Genomic DNA, 17,307 nt, shown 5'->3' on the forward strand with positions numbered 1-17,307 from the left:
TTGAATTTAATCCTTTGTTGATGCTGTCAAACTTCATGATAAGGTATGCTTCCTTACGTAACAGCGCTTGTTCAACATCAGGCGACCTATGTTTAGGGTCAGTGCTTGATAACACTGTCCAAGTGAAATCGGACTCCTTGTGTTCAAGGGCCGCGAAATGGTGAACCATTGGGGCATTTGGGACTCTTTTGTTTAGTCGTGATCGGTGTTGTTTAATTCTGGCATTCACTTGTTGGCAGGTTTTACCAATATATATTTTATCGCAGGCACACATTATTGCGTAAACTACGTTCTTGCTTTTACAGTTTGTATGCATCTCATGTCTCCATTTGATGCCGCTGTGACTGAATTCATTTCCTTCTACGGTGCTACTACAGGAGGCACACGTACCGCATTTGTGGTGTCCAGTTATGGGTTTTAATTTCCACTGTGATATGAGATCACTCTTTGGCTTAGCGACATAACTGTCCGCCCGGATGATTTGTTGGCCAATACTTGAATTTTTTCTCATCGCGAAAATTGGTTTTTCCAGGGGGTTTCCAAACCCTCAAGTAGGTGCCAATTTCGCAGTATTATTTGTCTGAATTTATTGGTATGGGCCCCATATGTGGTGACACAAACCAATTTGTTCAATACCTTTTTTGGTTTTATTTGTAGGAGCTCTTCCCTAGGGGTATATCTCGCTCTTTTCGCGGAATGCTTTAGCAATTTTTTGGGTAGCCTCTCTTAATCATTTCATCGCAGAATGTAGCTGCGTGTGTCTCAAAGTTGGTTATTTCAGAACAGTTTCGTCTAATCCTCAGTAATTGGCCATATGGTAAATTTTGTTTAAGACCTTGGGGATGCGCACTGTTATAATGTAAGATGGTGTTTTTGTCTATCTGTTTTTTGAATAATGAGGTTGAGAACCTGTCTCCTTCAATGCCTACTTCCACATCCAGAAAGGTCATTTTCTTATTCTAGAATCAATTGAGAATTTTATGTCTGGGTGTCTTGCATTCACCCAGTCATAGAAATTGTCCAGCTCCGTTTGGCTACCCTGCCACAGTAGCCAGATGTCATCAATATACTGTGCCCACTGTTTGATGTTATTACTGTAGGGGTTATTTTGATAAATGAATTTTTCTTCGTACTGGGCCATGTACAGTACCGCCATTTCCGGCGCATAGGGACAACCCATGGCTGTCCCTTTGATCTGAATAAAAAATTCATTTTCAAATTTGAAATAGTTACTTCTCAAGGAAATTTCTGCCAATGAAATAATGAAGGTGGTGGGGACCCTATGAGGTCTCTCACGCTGCTCAAGGTAATATTCCATTACTTCAAGGGCCTCATCTTGTGGGATCTGTGTATACAATGAATTGACGTCCATTGTGGTCATCAATTCATTTTCGCCATCTACTGTAGTGTCTTGCAGTTTGTTGATGAAATCAATCGTGTCCCTCAGGTAAGATTTAACCTGAGGTAGGAATGGCTTTAAGAAGAAATCAATATACTTGGAAATAGGTTCCAATGCTGAATCACAGCCGGAGACAATTGGCCTCCCGGGGGGTGTCTGTTGGTTTTTATGGATCTTTGGCAAGAAGTATAGTATCGGTGTTCGTGGTGACTTTTTGTTTAAAAATTCGAACTCCTTTGGGCCCAGGAACCCATTCTCCAAACCTTCTTTTGTAAGTTTCATAATCTTGTTTTGAATCTCAAACACTGGGTCCTCTTTGACTGGTCTATACCATTCCCTGTTGTTTACATGTGCTCTACCCTCGGATAGATACATCGTGCGCGGCCAAATTACCACCGCTCCCCCCTTATCCGCTTGCTTAATCACAATGGAGGTGTCTGTTTTTAAATCTCTAATGGCCATCAATTGATTCTTGCTGACATTGTGACGGATGAAGCTTTTACTTTTTTCCAATTTTGTGAGTGATGATAGAACCGCCTGTTCAAAGCCGTAAACTTGTTTGGGTATATTTGTCATTGGCAGAAATTTTGATTTCACCCTCAACCCAGTGGTTTCCCTCTCTGGGGTGGGTTCGGCACCGGCAAAGAAGGTTCTCAACCTAATTTTTCGGCAAAATTCAATTGCCTCCAGCTTAAGTTTGGTGAAGTCTGTTCTTCGACTGGGCACAAACTTTAAGCCCCTACTTAAAATCAATTTTTCATCTGCCGTTAAGATTTTCTCTGAAAGATTAACAATGGTGGACGTGTCTAGTTGTTGTAGTATCTGTTCCTCGTGCGCATCTCCCATGGTTGTTTGAAGCGGACTGATTGTTGCCCGCCTCTCCCTAAAAAAGGTTGATTTGAACCCTTTTTGTTTTGTCCCCCTGGTCTATCTTGTCTTGACTCAGGAGAAGACCCCGATGACGAGGTGGAAGAAAAGGTGGAAAATCTTGTTTTTGATCTTACTTGGAAAGAATTCAAGGCCCTCCTGGACTCTACCGTTGTGTAGTAGTCCTCCTTTAAGAAGGGATATACTTGATCAAGTTTGAATGACTTGGAATCTCTTTCAAATTGAGAAGTTTTAGTGCTTATCGTGATGTCTTTAAAGGTTTGTATTTCCTTTTCAATCTTCTCTAGTAGAGCTTTAGCCTCAGTTTCAGTTTTGTAATCTGCAATTTCCTGTTCTTCCTGACTGCATAAACGTTGGGCCGTCTCTATTGTATGGACCATCAGGTCTCTACTACATTTTGTGTTAATGTAGCTGAAACCTTTTTTATATTCAACGTCCTCAACAAAGATTACAGGAATGTTCTTAACCTGTAGTCCCTACAGGTTAAGAACATTCCTGTAATCTTTGTAGTCCCTACAGGTTAAGAACATTCCTGTAATCTTTGTTGAGGACGTTGAATATAAAAAAGGTTTCAGCTACATTAACACAAAATGTAGCAGAGACCTGATGGTCCATACAATAGAGACGGCCCAACGTTTATGCAGTCAGGAAGAACAGGAAATTGCAGATTTGATAAAGGCTATTGCAGATAACAAAACTGAAACTGAGGCTAAAGCTCTACTAGAGAAGATTGAAAAGGAAATACAAACCTTTAAAGACATCACGATAAGCACTAAAACTTCTCAATTTGAAAGAGATTCCAAGTCATTCAAACTTGATCAAGTATATCCCTTCTTAAAGGAGGACTACTACACAACGGTAGAGTCCAGGAGGGCCTTGAATTCTTTCCAAGGAAGATCAAAAACAAGATTTTCCACCTTTTCTTCGACCTCGTCATCGGGGTCTTCTCCTGAGTCAAGACAAGATAGACAAGGGGGACAAAACAAAAAGGGTTCAAATCAACCTTTTTTAGGGAGAGGCGGGCAACAATCAGTCCGCTTCAAACAACCATGGGAGATGCGCACGAGGAACAGATACTACAACAACTAGACACGTCCACCATTGTTAATCTTTCAGAGAAAATCTTAACGGCAGATGAAAAATTGATTTTAAGTAGGGGCTTAAAGTTTGTGCCCAGTCGAAGAACAGACTTCACCAAACTTAAGCTGGAGGCAATTGAATTTTGCCGAAAAATCAGGTTGAGAACCTTCTTTGCCGGTGCCGAACCCACCCCAGAGAGGGAAACCACTGGGTTGAGGGTGAAATCAAAATTTCTGCCAATGACAAATATACCCAAACAAGTTTACGCCTTTGAACAGGCGGTTCTATCATCACTCACAAAATTGGAAAAAAGTAAAAGCTTCATCCGTCACAATGTCAGCAAGAATCAATTGATGGCCATTAGAGATTTAAAAACAGACACCTCCATTGTGATTAAGCAAGCGGATAAGGGGGGAGCGGTGGTAATTTGGCCACGCACGATGTATCTATCCGAGGGTAGAGCACATGTAAACAACGGGGAATGGTATCGACCAGTCAAAGAGGACCCAGTGTTTGAGATTCAAAACAAGATTATGAAAATTACAAAAGAAGGTTTGGAGAATGGGTTCCTGGGCCCAAAGGAGTTCGAATTTTTAAACAAAAAGTCACCACGAACACCGATACTATACTTCTTGCCAAAGATCCATAAAAACCAACAGACACCCCCCGGGAGGCCAATTGTCTCCGGCTGTGATTCAGCATTGGAACCTATTTCCAAGTATATTGATTTCTTCTTAAAGCCATTCCTACCTCAGGTTAAATCTTACCTGAGGGACACGATTGATTTCATCAACAAACTGCAAGACACTACAGTAGATGGCGAAAATGAATTGATGACCACAATGGACGTCAATTCATTGTATACACAGATCCCACAAGATGAGGCCCTTGAAGTAATGGAATATTACCTTGAGCAGCGTGAGAGACCTCATAGGGTCCCCACCACCTTCATTATTTCATTGGCAGAAATTTCCTTGAGAAGTAACTATTTCAAATTTGAAAATGAATTTTTTATTCAGATCAAAGGGACAGCCATGGGTTGTCCCTATGCGCCGGAAATGGCGGTACTGTACATGGCCCAGTACGAAGAAAAATTCATTTATCAAAATAACCCCTACAGTAATAACATCAAACAGTGGGCACAGTATATTGATGACATCTGGCTACTGTGGCAGGGTAGCCAAACGGAGCTGGACAATTTCTATGACTGGGTGAATGCAAGACACCCAGACATAAAATTCTCAATTGATTCTAGCAATAAGAAAATGACCTTTCTGGATGTGGAAGTAGGCATTGAAGGAGACAGGTTCTCAACCTCATTATTCAAAAAACAGATAGACAAAAACACCATCTTACATTATAACAGTGCGCATCCCCAAGGTCTTAAACAAAATTTACCATATGGCCAATTACTGAGGATTAGACAAAACTGTTCTGAAATAACCAACTTTGAGACACACGCAGCTACATTCTGCGATGAACTGATTAAGAGAGGCTACCCAAAAAAATTGCTAAAGCATTCCGCGAAAAGAGCGAGATATACCCCTAGGGAAGAGCTCCTACAAATAAAACCAAAAAAAGGTACTGAACAAATTGGTTTGTGTCACCACATATGGGGCCCATACCAATAAATTCAGACAAATAATACTGCGAAATTGGCACCTACTTGAGGGTTTGGAAAACCCCCTGGAAAAACCAATTTTCGCGATGAGAAAAAATCCAAGTATTGGCCAACAAATCATCCGGGCGGACAGTTATGTCGCTAAGCCAAAGAGTGATCTCATATCACAGTGGAAATTAAAACCCATAACTGGACACCACAAATGCGGTACGTGTGCCTCCTGTAGTAGCACCGTAGAAGGAAATGAATTCAGTCACAGCGGCATCAAATGGAGACATGAGATGCATACAAACTGTAAAAGCAAGAACGTAGTTTACGCAATAATGTGTGCCTGCGATAAAATATATATTGGTAAAACCTGCCAACAAGTGAATGCCAGAATTACACAACACCGATCACGACTAAAGAAAAGAGTCCCGAATGCCCCAATGGTTGACCATTTCGCGGCCCTTGAACACAAGGAGTCCGATTTCACTTGGACAGTGTTATCAAGCATTGACCCTAAACATAGGTTGCCTGATGTTGAACAAGCGCTGTTACGTAAGGAAGCATAGCTTATCATGAAGTTTGACAGCATCAACAAAGGATTAAATTCAATGAGTGAATTGAATAGACTATGAAGACTGCCTCATTCACTACAACCCCCAGAAGGCACTTCGATGGTGCTCTCGCAATACTCCCCTCCTATTGGTCCAAAAAGTTTTAAGAACCAGACAGGTAACAGCCGGTCTAAGCAACACTGATGATTCAGACTGAGGATTGTAGCGAGAGGAGATGCAAGCAAAGAAATAGGTAAGCGGATACCTTCAGAACGCTAAGACTAGTTCACAATCCTAACTCCAAACACAGCGCCCTTGAACTGTTCCTTTTAATGTTGCAGATTAAGGAAAACTGCATGAGTATTGAATTACAAGAAGGATTAAAGACACCGCCTAAAGCGTGAGAAGAATCGCGGTGAGTGGCTCAGCGGCTCACTACCCAGAGCGATTAAAAATAATTTTTCCCCCCCTCCGTTTTTTAAATACAGGCAGAGACTATAATGGCATTTCGGTCACTTATTTTCACAGAAACACGTGAGAAGAGTGGGTCCGTGTAACCTAATTAAGACAGAAGGAAAATAGCAAACAATATTGACCCTTCAGGACACATTCAGAAAGGTAAAAACACTTTGCCTTGGCTTCGCATAACGGCTGACTACCAGCATTGAATGATGTTGGATAGTTTTATCTAACATGAACCAATAACTTTTATATTTCTAGAAGCACGCACACATCTTTAATCTACAGATTCAAGTGTGACCTTCACCTCTACAACTCAGAGGTAAGGCGCCTTGTTTTTTTACCATTTCTAAAAAATTGAAAACCCAAGGAAGGGGTTCTAATAAGCATACATATGTTTTTTATCATTAGGATAAGGATTGGAAAAAGATTCACTCAGCCCTGATGAGAGTGTGGGCACAGGATACCCACACTTGAAACGCGTCGGCATAAAGGACTAAACCCCACAAGTTTGATATAAAGGATTAAATCCTAAATTGCTGAAAAAGTCTGTTGTTGACAAAGGGGACTGAACCTTATCAATTTAAAATATCTGTTGGCACTTTAGCATTTTTGAAATGATCGCTTGTATGCATTGATGTCTATTGAATAATAAGTTTGACATCGTATTTGATTTCACTATTCTTTTTTTTTTTTCCACCTGTTTGCTTTAACTCACGTCATATCATGAAATGAAATGTATTGACTGTTTGTTTTTCTATGTTTGCACATATGTTGTTGTAGAAGTCACTCACTAAAACGTGTGGCTATGTTTGTGGAGAACTCCTTTTTCTCTTCTAAAAAATATCGCTTTTGTAAAATAACGAATAAAAGGCATAAGTAATTGCCGAGATGAACATGATAAAGTTGGTTCATTTCTTGTTCTAAATAAGTTGAGATTAAACAATTGGAAGTGTGGGGACTTTCTTCTTTTTCTAAAGACGTTCTATTCTTCAGCACTCTGCAGGCACATACACCCAAAATAAAGGCCTACACATCAAGTACTTAATTTGGAAAGCCTGAAGTGACAGAGCTAAAATCAAAACTCTAAAAATGCCCCAAAGCATATCAAAAACTGCAATAAGAAACTACACTCAAAATACTCCTTCCTTTAAATAAATTGTGTACACACGATTTGCAATTATATAATTACATTTGGCTATCAAAAATCAAACAAACAGCAACTACCACATTTAACCTTCTAGCACTCTGCAGTCACACAATTCCCAAATAAAGACCTACACGGCCAGTGCTTAATTTCTGAAACATAAAGTTCTGGGGCTAAATGCAAAAACATTTAAAAATGCCCAAAAAGACTTCAAAAACGCAATGAGAAACTACACTCTAAATACTAATTTCCCTGAATGAATTGTCTATAAACTATTTGGAAATAAATATACTCTGCAGCCATATTAGTCCCAATAAAGGCCTACGTGCTTAATTTGTAAAACATGAAGTACTGGGGCTAAAAACAAAGTAGCAACAACCACGTTTAACTTTCCAGCACTCTGCAGCCACATAAGTCCCAAAAGGCCTACGTGTAGGCCCTTATTTGGGACATATCTGGCTGCAGAGTGCTGGAGAGTAAAACGTGCCATTTACTGCTTGTTTGTTTTTTGATAGGCAAGTTTGTTTAATTATTTAATAGCAAATAGTTTGCACACAATACATTCAAAGGAATGAGTATTTACAGTGTAGTTTCTTATTGCATTTTTTATGTGTTATTGGCCATTTTTAAAGTGTTGCTTTTAGCCCCAGTACTTCATGTTTTACAAATTATGCACTGGATGTAGGCCTTTATTTATGACTTATGTGGTTGCAGAAAGCGGTAGAGTAAAACATGGCAGTTGCTGCTTTGCTTTCAGCTCCAGCACTTCATGTTTTACAAATTAAGCACTGCTCCAAATACTCCTTCCCTTGAATAAATTGTCTGCAAACCAATTGTAGTTAAATAAACAAACTTGCCTATCAAAAATCAAACAAGCCGCAAATACCACGTTTAACGTTCCAGCACTCTGCAGCCACATAAGTCCCAAATAAAGGCCTACCATTGCTTAATTTGTAAAATATGAAGTGCCAGGGCTAAATGCTAAGCAGCAACTACCACGTTTAACTTCCCTGCACTCTGCCGGCACATAAGTCCCAAATAAAGGTCTACACTGAGTGTCAAAGTTGTAAAACATAAAGTGCTTGGGCTAAAAGCAAAGCATCAATTGCCATGTTTAACTTTCCAACACTCTGCCGCCACATAAGTCCCAAATAAAGACCTACATGTACGCCTTTATTTGGGCCATATTTGGCTACAGAGTGCTGGAGAGTAAAACATTTTGACGTGTTTTTGGGCATTTTTAAAGTTTTGGTTTTTGCCAAACTTCATATTTTACAAATTAAGCACTAAGGCATTTATTTGGGACTTATATGGCTGCAGAGTGCTGCAGAGTAAAACGTGGCAGTTGCTGTTTTACTTTCAGCACTTCATGTTTTACAAATTAGGCAAGGCTCCAAATACTCCTGAAAAACCATTTCTTTGGGAGGGTCAAGGGGACTATATTTATAGACCATCCAAGCTCAAATACCCCTAATCAAGCTACGAAGAACAAGAAGAGTTGGAGGGTCTGTGAACCAAAAAAAGCCGAGCCTATAAGGTCTTTCTTAGAAAACCATGCTTTTGGATTGCACTAAACCAGACCAGGTGGTCACATGACACAAGTATATGATAGATATCCTATCAGCCCACCCACTTGGCGGAGCCTCGTCATGTAGGACGTCTAGAACCAGGATGGTGAGTCCAAGCCCAGATGGATTGGCCAGACAACACACACTACTGGTTCATATAATGGAAGTGTCCATGCCACTGAGTGGTGCTGGAAGAAGTGCAGTGCAAACAAAAAAGGTGAAGTAAGTGATGTTAAAATGACGGTCGAGGCAAAAGAAAAACTTTTATTGGTATTCACCAGGACGCCAGATTAAAAAAGAGATGTAGGACAGTGTGAAAAAATCACTGTTTGCTTTGCTGTGTTGTTAAATAGGCCAACATGTTTCTGCCAACAGGTGAAACTACACCGGCATTCTTCAGGGCCACATAAGATTTTGCTACTGCAAAGGTACACTCAAGTAATGTTATGTAAAGTGAAAAAGACAGACCAATTTATTAACGGACTGTCAGACTAATGGAGTGGTCATATGGACCATCCTACCGTATCCTCTGGAACCAGTAGTTGATAGAGGATGTAATCCCAGCAATATGTGGGAGTCAAGCCTCACCTCACCCGGCAACGGCTCGGAGATTGAGGCCCCGCTCTCTCCGTCGGTACCTCTCGGCTAAAACCAAAGCCGAAGGGGAGGCTTTTTTTGGTTCACAGACCCTCCAACTCTCCAAATACTCCTGCCCTTAAATGAATTGTCTGGAAACTCTTTGCAGTTAAATAAACAAACTTTCCCAATAAAAATCAAACAAGCAACAAACCATGTTTAACTTTCCAGCACTCTGCTGCCACATAAGTCCCAAGTAAAGGCCTACAGTGCTCAATTTGTAAAACATAAAGTGCCAGGGCTAAAAGGAAAGCAGCAACTACCACGTGTAATAGTCCTGCACTCTGCAGCCACATATATCCAAAATAAAGGCCTACCAAGTACTTAATTTGTAAAACATAAACTGCTGGAATTAAAACCAAAAAAGCAATGCATTGCATTTAACGCTTCAATAACTGGTGCCCATTACACATTACACACACTAAATACAGCGCTCACATTACTTGTGTAACAAGTAATACAAAATACAAAGCAAACTAAATAAAATACAAAAGCACATACTCTGTAACGGAAACAACCTTTACAACGCAGTCATTACATCGCACTACCTTTACACAGCAGTCATTACATCGTAACATCCTTTACATAGCATGTCAAAACAATGCAGCCATTACATTGCATGTCACTACAACACATGTCCTTACAACGCATAACACTAAAATGCAGGCATTACATCGCAGGTCAAGGCATGCATTGTAAATGTAAGCATTGTAACGTCATACATTCTCTGCAACATTAGGCACATTACATTACGCATTATTTCACAAACAGAGAAACAAAGTAAACCAACTTAAATTAGATTTATTTAACACAAAACACCACACATGTTTGAAAACATTAAGCATTTAAGATTAAGCAATCGCACTACGTTCAAAATACCGCAAACAGAAAACAAAGAAAAGCAAATACACACACATTCTGGACCATTACGCTATTTACATTAAGTGATTGCATTAGTTTAATAAAAACACCGCAAATGGAATTAAAGCAAAGCACATGTGCACACATCCTACATCCTACATTATTATGCACCTTTAATTCAGGGATTGCATTTGTTTGGAAACACTTCAGACCAGAGTCGCACCTACAGCCAAATTTCGGGAAGGCCTAATTGTTCCAGCAGTAGACTGGAGATGCAGGGCCTCTAACAAAGTGAAAAAACAACCAAGCCTTGTTAACACGTGAATGGTCTTTTGAAGACCTGTGAAGTACTTGGGCGCGGCTGCAAGAAGACAGATGCCAAGCCAGCCAGCCAACAACAGCTCAAAAACTGTGTCTGTGTGCCCAGGAAGCACACGATCAGGAGGGGCTGAAGCATGTGCCTCAGACAGAAAACAAAGTGAGGCACATTAAAAAAAAAGTCCAAAAAAACAGCAGCTCAAAAACATAGCATTAATGGCACATTAAAATAAACAAAATGTTACCTTAATTTATTAACGTGCATTGTTATAACTGCATTTCTTCAACTACAAATACTAGTTACAAAAAATTAACACATTGCATGTAATGCTTCAATAACTACTGTCCATTACACATTAAAGACTGCACACACATTACTTACAAAACAAGTAATACAAACTGCAAAGACAACCCAAAAAAATACAAAAGTACAAGTTCTGTAAAATTAGGCACATTACCTTACACATTATTTCACAACCATAAAAAATAAAGCAAACCAAATTAAATACAAAAAGCACATATGCACATATCTTGAATTATTACTCACCTTCCATTCAGTGATCTAATTCATTTCCAGACACCTCAGATCAGAGTCACACCTAAAGACAAATTTGGGTGAGAGCTAATTCTTCTAGCAATAGATGGAGTGGAGATTCAGGGCCTCTACCAAAGTGGAAAAACAACAAAGCCTTGTTAACATGTGAATGATCTTTTAAAGACCTGTGAAGTACTCGGGTGCGGATGCAAAAAGATGGACTCCCAGCCAACCTGCTAACACCAGCTCAAAAACTGTGTGTGTGTGCCCGGGAAGGACACGATTGAGAGTGACTGAAGCCCTTTGAACCCTAGGGACACTGAGCGCCTGCCTCAGACGGAAAACAAGAGTGGCACATTAAATAAAAAGTCAGAAAAAACCCGGCAACAACAATGCCGAACTAATACAAGTAAACGGGGCAAAAGCCACTGGTGTGCCTGGCAGTCAAAAAGGAGGCACTTGGAACAGAATTAACCAATAAGAACTACAAAATTTTAAAAGGCACAATAAATAACAAATAAAAACAACAAGTTGAAAAGAGGCATTTACAAATATAGTAAAGCGTATACTGCATGTCTCAACGAGACAGCGCATGTGCTTCCTAGCTGAGACCTAAAAACTATAGCCTTTTTTGGAGCAAATTGGATTCTTCATTGTTTGAAGGATTTTCTTTCATGCTTTTTATTAATCTTATTTTGGCAATATTGCCTGTTTTATCATTTCAAAGCATGTCAGCCCTTATTGCCTTGGTCTCAAGGTCTTCATCAGGACTTGTTTGGACCTACTGAGTAAATTATACATATTTTCGTGCAGGGAAGTGTAGCAGTGAGTGAGTTCAAAGGTGTTTGCCTCATATATGTATCCACACAATGCCTTGGAGTTCCATGATTCTAAAACAAATCTTTTGTTTTCCTGTACAAATTCATTGAAGCGGTTTGGGTGTTCCTTAGTACTTTCTTAGTGCAAATCAGCATCTTTGCTTGTAACCTTTGGAACTCTATGCCGCAAGAGATGAGACACATTGAAGACCTGGTTATATGATGAAAAATATAAATCTGATCTTTTTGTTCTCTATTTGAACTAGTGTCTCTAATATTTCTTTAGTCATTCTTCACCTTCATTCACTTTCCTTCAACCATCCTCCCAATGCTCTGTTGTCACTACTTGTAGTATTCAGCTCCTTTCTTTCCCCTTCCACCCTCCTTAGCAGTCAGGCCTCTTTCTGTTCATCTACTGTGAGCCTTGTCGCTCAATAACATTCACTCAATCCTCCCTGTATTCTCCCTCAGTCAGCACTGTTTTGCTGCTTACCTATTTATGCCTTCTTGCTGCCGCCCCTGGTTGCTTAACTCAGACCTCAGCTTACATGTGTTGATTTTTGGTTCAGTTCTGCTCTGTCTCCTGTATAATAACTCTGTAGAAAAGTCACTGCTATCATCATCCTTGAACAAAAGGCCCACACTATCATTACAATTCTATGTAGGTAGAACCCCTGCGGGTACCTTTTGGATATCTAAGCACCACATAAGCAATGGGCAAATCAGAGTCGAAGCTTCCATGCTGACACAAGACGCTCGAGTCCCTACCTGCAAAAACTCCAGCACGCAGTGATCTGACATCCCTTGTGGGGTGTCCAACTCGACACCAAGACGGGGTCCTTTGTTCTTTACCATAAGGTAATGGGGTTTGCTCTTTCCTAGGGGGATTCTTGGTTTCACACCTACATACATGATAGGTACACCTAGGTACACTTAGATAGGATTTGAATTGTAGAATTGTGCTTGATTATTGCTATGAATCTTCGTGCCCGCGTATATTCACTGTTTTAGCACCGTGGTAGAATTCTACCTAATGTTTACTCTGTTGGTGCTTGCTATCGTATATATATCTGTTTCTGTCTAATGGTTGTTGCAGAACACGTATTTTATACTAGAATGACGCTGGCTCAATAAATGCTTATTGAAAATGTCCCCTTTGTTTATTCCGTGTATTTCTCTGTGACCAAGTGAGAACAAGTGACTGAGCAAAAAGTGATAAACTGATTTCACGATCCTTGAAGGATCAAGTGTTGTCATGTTCAATAGTTGCCAGAGACTATTCGCTCCTTGGTAAAGTTAGGGAGCTTATGGTGGCACTGTGAGGTAGCTGGTCTTAAGGCTGACATATGCTTTGAGGTTTTCTGGAATCAGTCTGGACACCAATCCCTTAGTTTATGTTGTCTAAATGCACAGATCCTAAATAGCTGTATAAGGACTACATGACATGGCGCTGTCAACATCGGTTTGGTTCTTATTTAATGGTCAAATCTGAGTAGTTCAGTCATACTTTCTCAGGGACATCTACTCACATTTACACCGATATGTCTTTGGATGTAAAATTGACCACAGCAGAGTAGGTCTATCCCATGTATTAGTTGTAGCTATATTTAAGCTTGAAGGATTATAGTTTACCACACTGTGCAAAACCTTATCTCTTTCGCTATAAAATTCCACCCCTAATGTCTCAAATGCAGGCAATTGTGCAGGTGGTACTGCTGGTGCAATTTGTGAGGAATCTAAGCAAGAAGGTGCTATAAACATTTCGGAAAATTGCAGAAATGCACTTGCTGTAAAATAAAAATAAATTGGTCACTCAGCATTAGGCAGGACCGTCACTTTCTTGATTGAGGGAAAGATGAGGAATCCAGAACAGAGGTGTTCTGTTCTTGGGTTAAATTCCCTCCTTCACATGCACCTACACATACGTTTCATTCTTATACTCTGGATGAAATACCAGATGAATACTTTCCATACGAGGACATAGAAGTCCAGTTAACTTACCAAGAACATATAAATTGATGTAAATACACCTTCCCCAAGCCATATATAAAGTTAACACATTGTTGGAGGATGATGAGGTGGTCAAAGTGTCCAAATTGTGTTGGGAAAAGATCAGAAGCAGTGAAAGGATGTGAGCAAAGGCAATAAGAATAATTGCACTTGGGAACCTCCATTTAAATAGTGGTACAATCATATCTTGGCTCCCATTTCCAGGCAAATGTGCATTGAGAGAATATGTTGCTATGGCGTCTGTATCTAAGAAAGAAATCATCCATTAGCTTCTCTATTTTTACAATGGGCCAGGATAATGTTTTTCCTATTTATCACAGTTACCGGACCCAGGATTGACAAATGAAATATTAAGGACTAGGGTTGGATGTAGTCCAATATAGTCATCCCACCCATACAGGATCAGGATGCAAAATATTAGCTGTCTCTGCCCCTTCAAAGTTGAATGCTCCCTCACGTATATTCTTATGGACTGCGTCTTTTATCTCACAAATCGATTTACGTTTTTAAGACCTCTGTTTTTTAAATATGATCCTCTCCATAGGAGTAAAGATGTGGATCTATTGTCAGAAATGCACTATTTAGATCTGGCACTTGGAATTGCTCGGTCTTTACGATCTGTTAAACAGAATTTTAATGATGAAACGTAGTAGGTTGGGGGGGTCGAGTAGCTTGGGGGGGTGCCTTCTAAAAATGTCAATTGTTAAGTGAGATTTTTTAGAATGTTTTATGGACAAATTGTCTGAATAAACTTGTTTCTGAACCTGAATAGATCTAGTCAGACTCGGTCTGCTCAGCAGAGACAGAGAAATTTGGCCGGTGCTAGCTGCTTACAGACCACACCCAGAGATTAACACATTGCCAGCGGCAGACTTATGTCCACTTCATAAAGAAATAATAAAACTACAGAGAAAACGTACACAGTTCATAATGCGAATACTCACTATTCAACCTACAAGTGTCACTCTGGCTGGTCAACTACAAGGTACTGCAAAAAATTTCACCCCACAAACACTGAACATGATTATGGGAAAAATACCCACTAAACATGACCAGCCAGGTCTGGTGGATTAGTAGAATAATGCATCCACTGCGAGGACCTGTGTTCTACCTCATGGTCACAGGTTCAAATCCCGGCAGGTCCACTCAGCCTTTCATCCATCTTAGGTCGATAAAACGAGTACCAGTGAGTTGGGTAACAATAAGCATCTGTTATTCAGTTTCTTGAGACCCATGTGTGATAAGTGTACTTTCCAAATACAAGTGTTATGTTATGAGCAAATGTCATTCTGGATAGCACAGAAAGTAGCGCAGCTTGAGGCAGTTTTAACAGACACTGGCCCACAAGAAAAATATAGTATACTGACAATTTGCATACTGATGGAGATAGCTTCGCGATAGAGGAATGGACCACTTGGGCTGCAATTTTCACTGTTGTTTATGATGGATACAATGGGCTAATTTTCTCACTGCAACAGATGTAGTCTACAAATTTGATTCTACATCAAAAACATAAGCATTCCTGCAGTATGAACAAGAATATCCTCTCCCGAATGAAATAATGCCTCTAGATCAGTATGAATACATCATGTAGACTGACGGTTCTGCCCAGCCTGCCATAGGAAATAAACAGCAATACAGCGTAGCATGTGCAATTGTAAATGGATGTATGCAGGATGGCAAGTTCCGTCCGAGCAATACACAGACATAATCCCCGGGAGATTGCACTGCAAAGCTGGCAGAACTAAAAGCCCTGATACTGGCACTAAAAAGAAACAGATCAGGAAATCCCCACCCTTAATGTGAGTAATGTGTTTAACTGTGCCCAGTCATACAATGAATATCTTCACTAATGGAAAGGGGCGACCACTCGGTCCCCCCGAACGTATGGTGGAGTACCCCGATCCCCCCGGGAAGCCATTTTGGGCGGGAGGCGAGTCTCGGCTGGTATGCCCGAAGCGGCGTAGCCGGGGCGCGCCTCTTCCCGCCCAAGAGGGGGCTGTCCTAGACACCTACGCCGATGGCCACGCCTCGGAGGCGGATTGGAGGAGGGTCCACGCCCGCCCGAGGAAGGAGAAAAGGAGCAACAAGCCAAGGAAGCATCCTCTTGTTCCTATGCTCTGAAGCTGCACCTCCCCGTTGCACGTGAGCTCGAGACGGAACGAAGAGCCAATTTTGAAAATTTTTAATTTTCTGTTTTCTCTTTTAGCACTTCAAGCTTTGGTTCCAGGACCTTTCGGTCGTCTATTGTGAGAACATGCCGGGCAAAAGGGTCGGAAAGAAGGTTAGCACCGACCAAATGCTTCGTATGCTGGTAAAGGACATGGCGAACATGAAGAAGCAGATGGCGGCCATGAATGGTACGGGCCGGCCTAAGAAAGTCATCGGACCAGCATTCCCGGGGATAGTCCCTACCGGGAGAGGTAAAAGGGCCAGGAACAGGGCGGCTGGGGATGAGGTACCGGTTCCTGAGTCTCCTCCGGCAAGCCCGGTCAGGCCGGTAGAGGCCCCAGTTCCGATTCCGTACGCAGGACAGCCGATCCCTTTCGTAGTTACCCCTGTGAACGAGGGAGATATGCCACCTGAATTGGCAGCCCAGTTGGCGGCATGGTTGGGGAAAAATAATGGGGGTGCCAGTGCTCCGGGGGATACGGCCGAAGAGGCCAAATTAATAATGAAGCAGTTGCGGCAATCGCGAGATGCTGCAAAGGCACCTTGTCCTTTTGTTCCCTCTCAGGTTCCCGCGGAACAACCGTCCTCGAGCGTTGGAACAGCGGCTGCAGCGAGTTCAGCTGATCCGGGTAAGAAGCCGTTGCCAATGGCTGGGGAGGGGTCGGTACCCTCAAGGAGGGAAAAGGTGGTCCAACATATCCCGTTGGTCACAAAAGAAATGATATGGGCGGATAAATATGTGAACATATTTTCGCTACTTACTGATCATTATGAAATAGAACATGTTAAAAATCAGAAAGAATTGTTGCATCCAAATGTATGACGCGCAAAGATGGCGACTTTCAGAGTAGATGAGACAATCGCTAATTGGGCCAGGGCTTTCGGGATGTTTACTGCAATCATGGGGGAGCGTAGGCCGGAGGTGTTGACTGAACTGGCTTGTTACCAGACACGGATAATGGAATTTTATGAATCATACGAAGGGGATCAATGGTTGGGTTATGATAACAAATTTCGTAAGGCCAAGGAGCACGACTCATCCCTGACGTGGGATTGTTTCGACTCCATTTCCTGGCAGAAACAGGTAAGGTCTAACCAGGCAAAGCCATCTTCGTTTGGCGGGAATGGGGCGGAGCCTTCCCGCCATTTCCCGTCGGTACCCTTTCGAGCGGGCACCGGTAGTGATCAGCACACCAAGAGTAATGGGAACTCTGGCAAGAAAGGGGTCTGTTGGAGCTTCAACAGGGGAAAGTGCA

This window comes from Lissotriton vulgaris, chromosome 8 (assembly GCF_964263255.1).
Source record: "Lissotriton vulgaris chromosome 8, aLisVul1.2, whole genome shotgun sequence".
NCBI lineage: Eukaryota > Metazoa > Chordata > Amphibia > Caudata > Salamandridae > Lissotriton > Lissotriton vulgaris.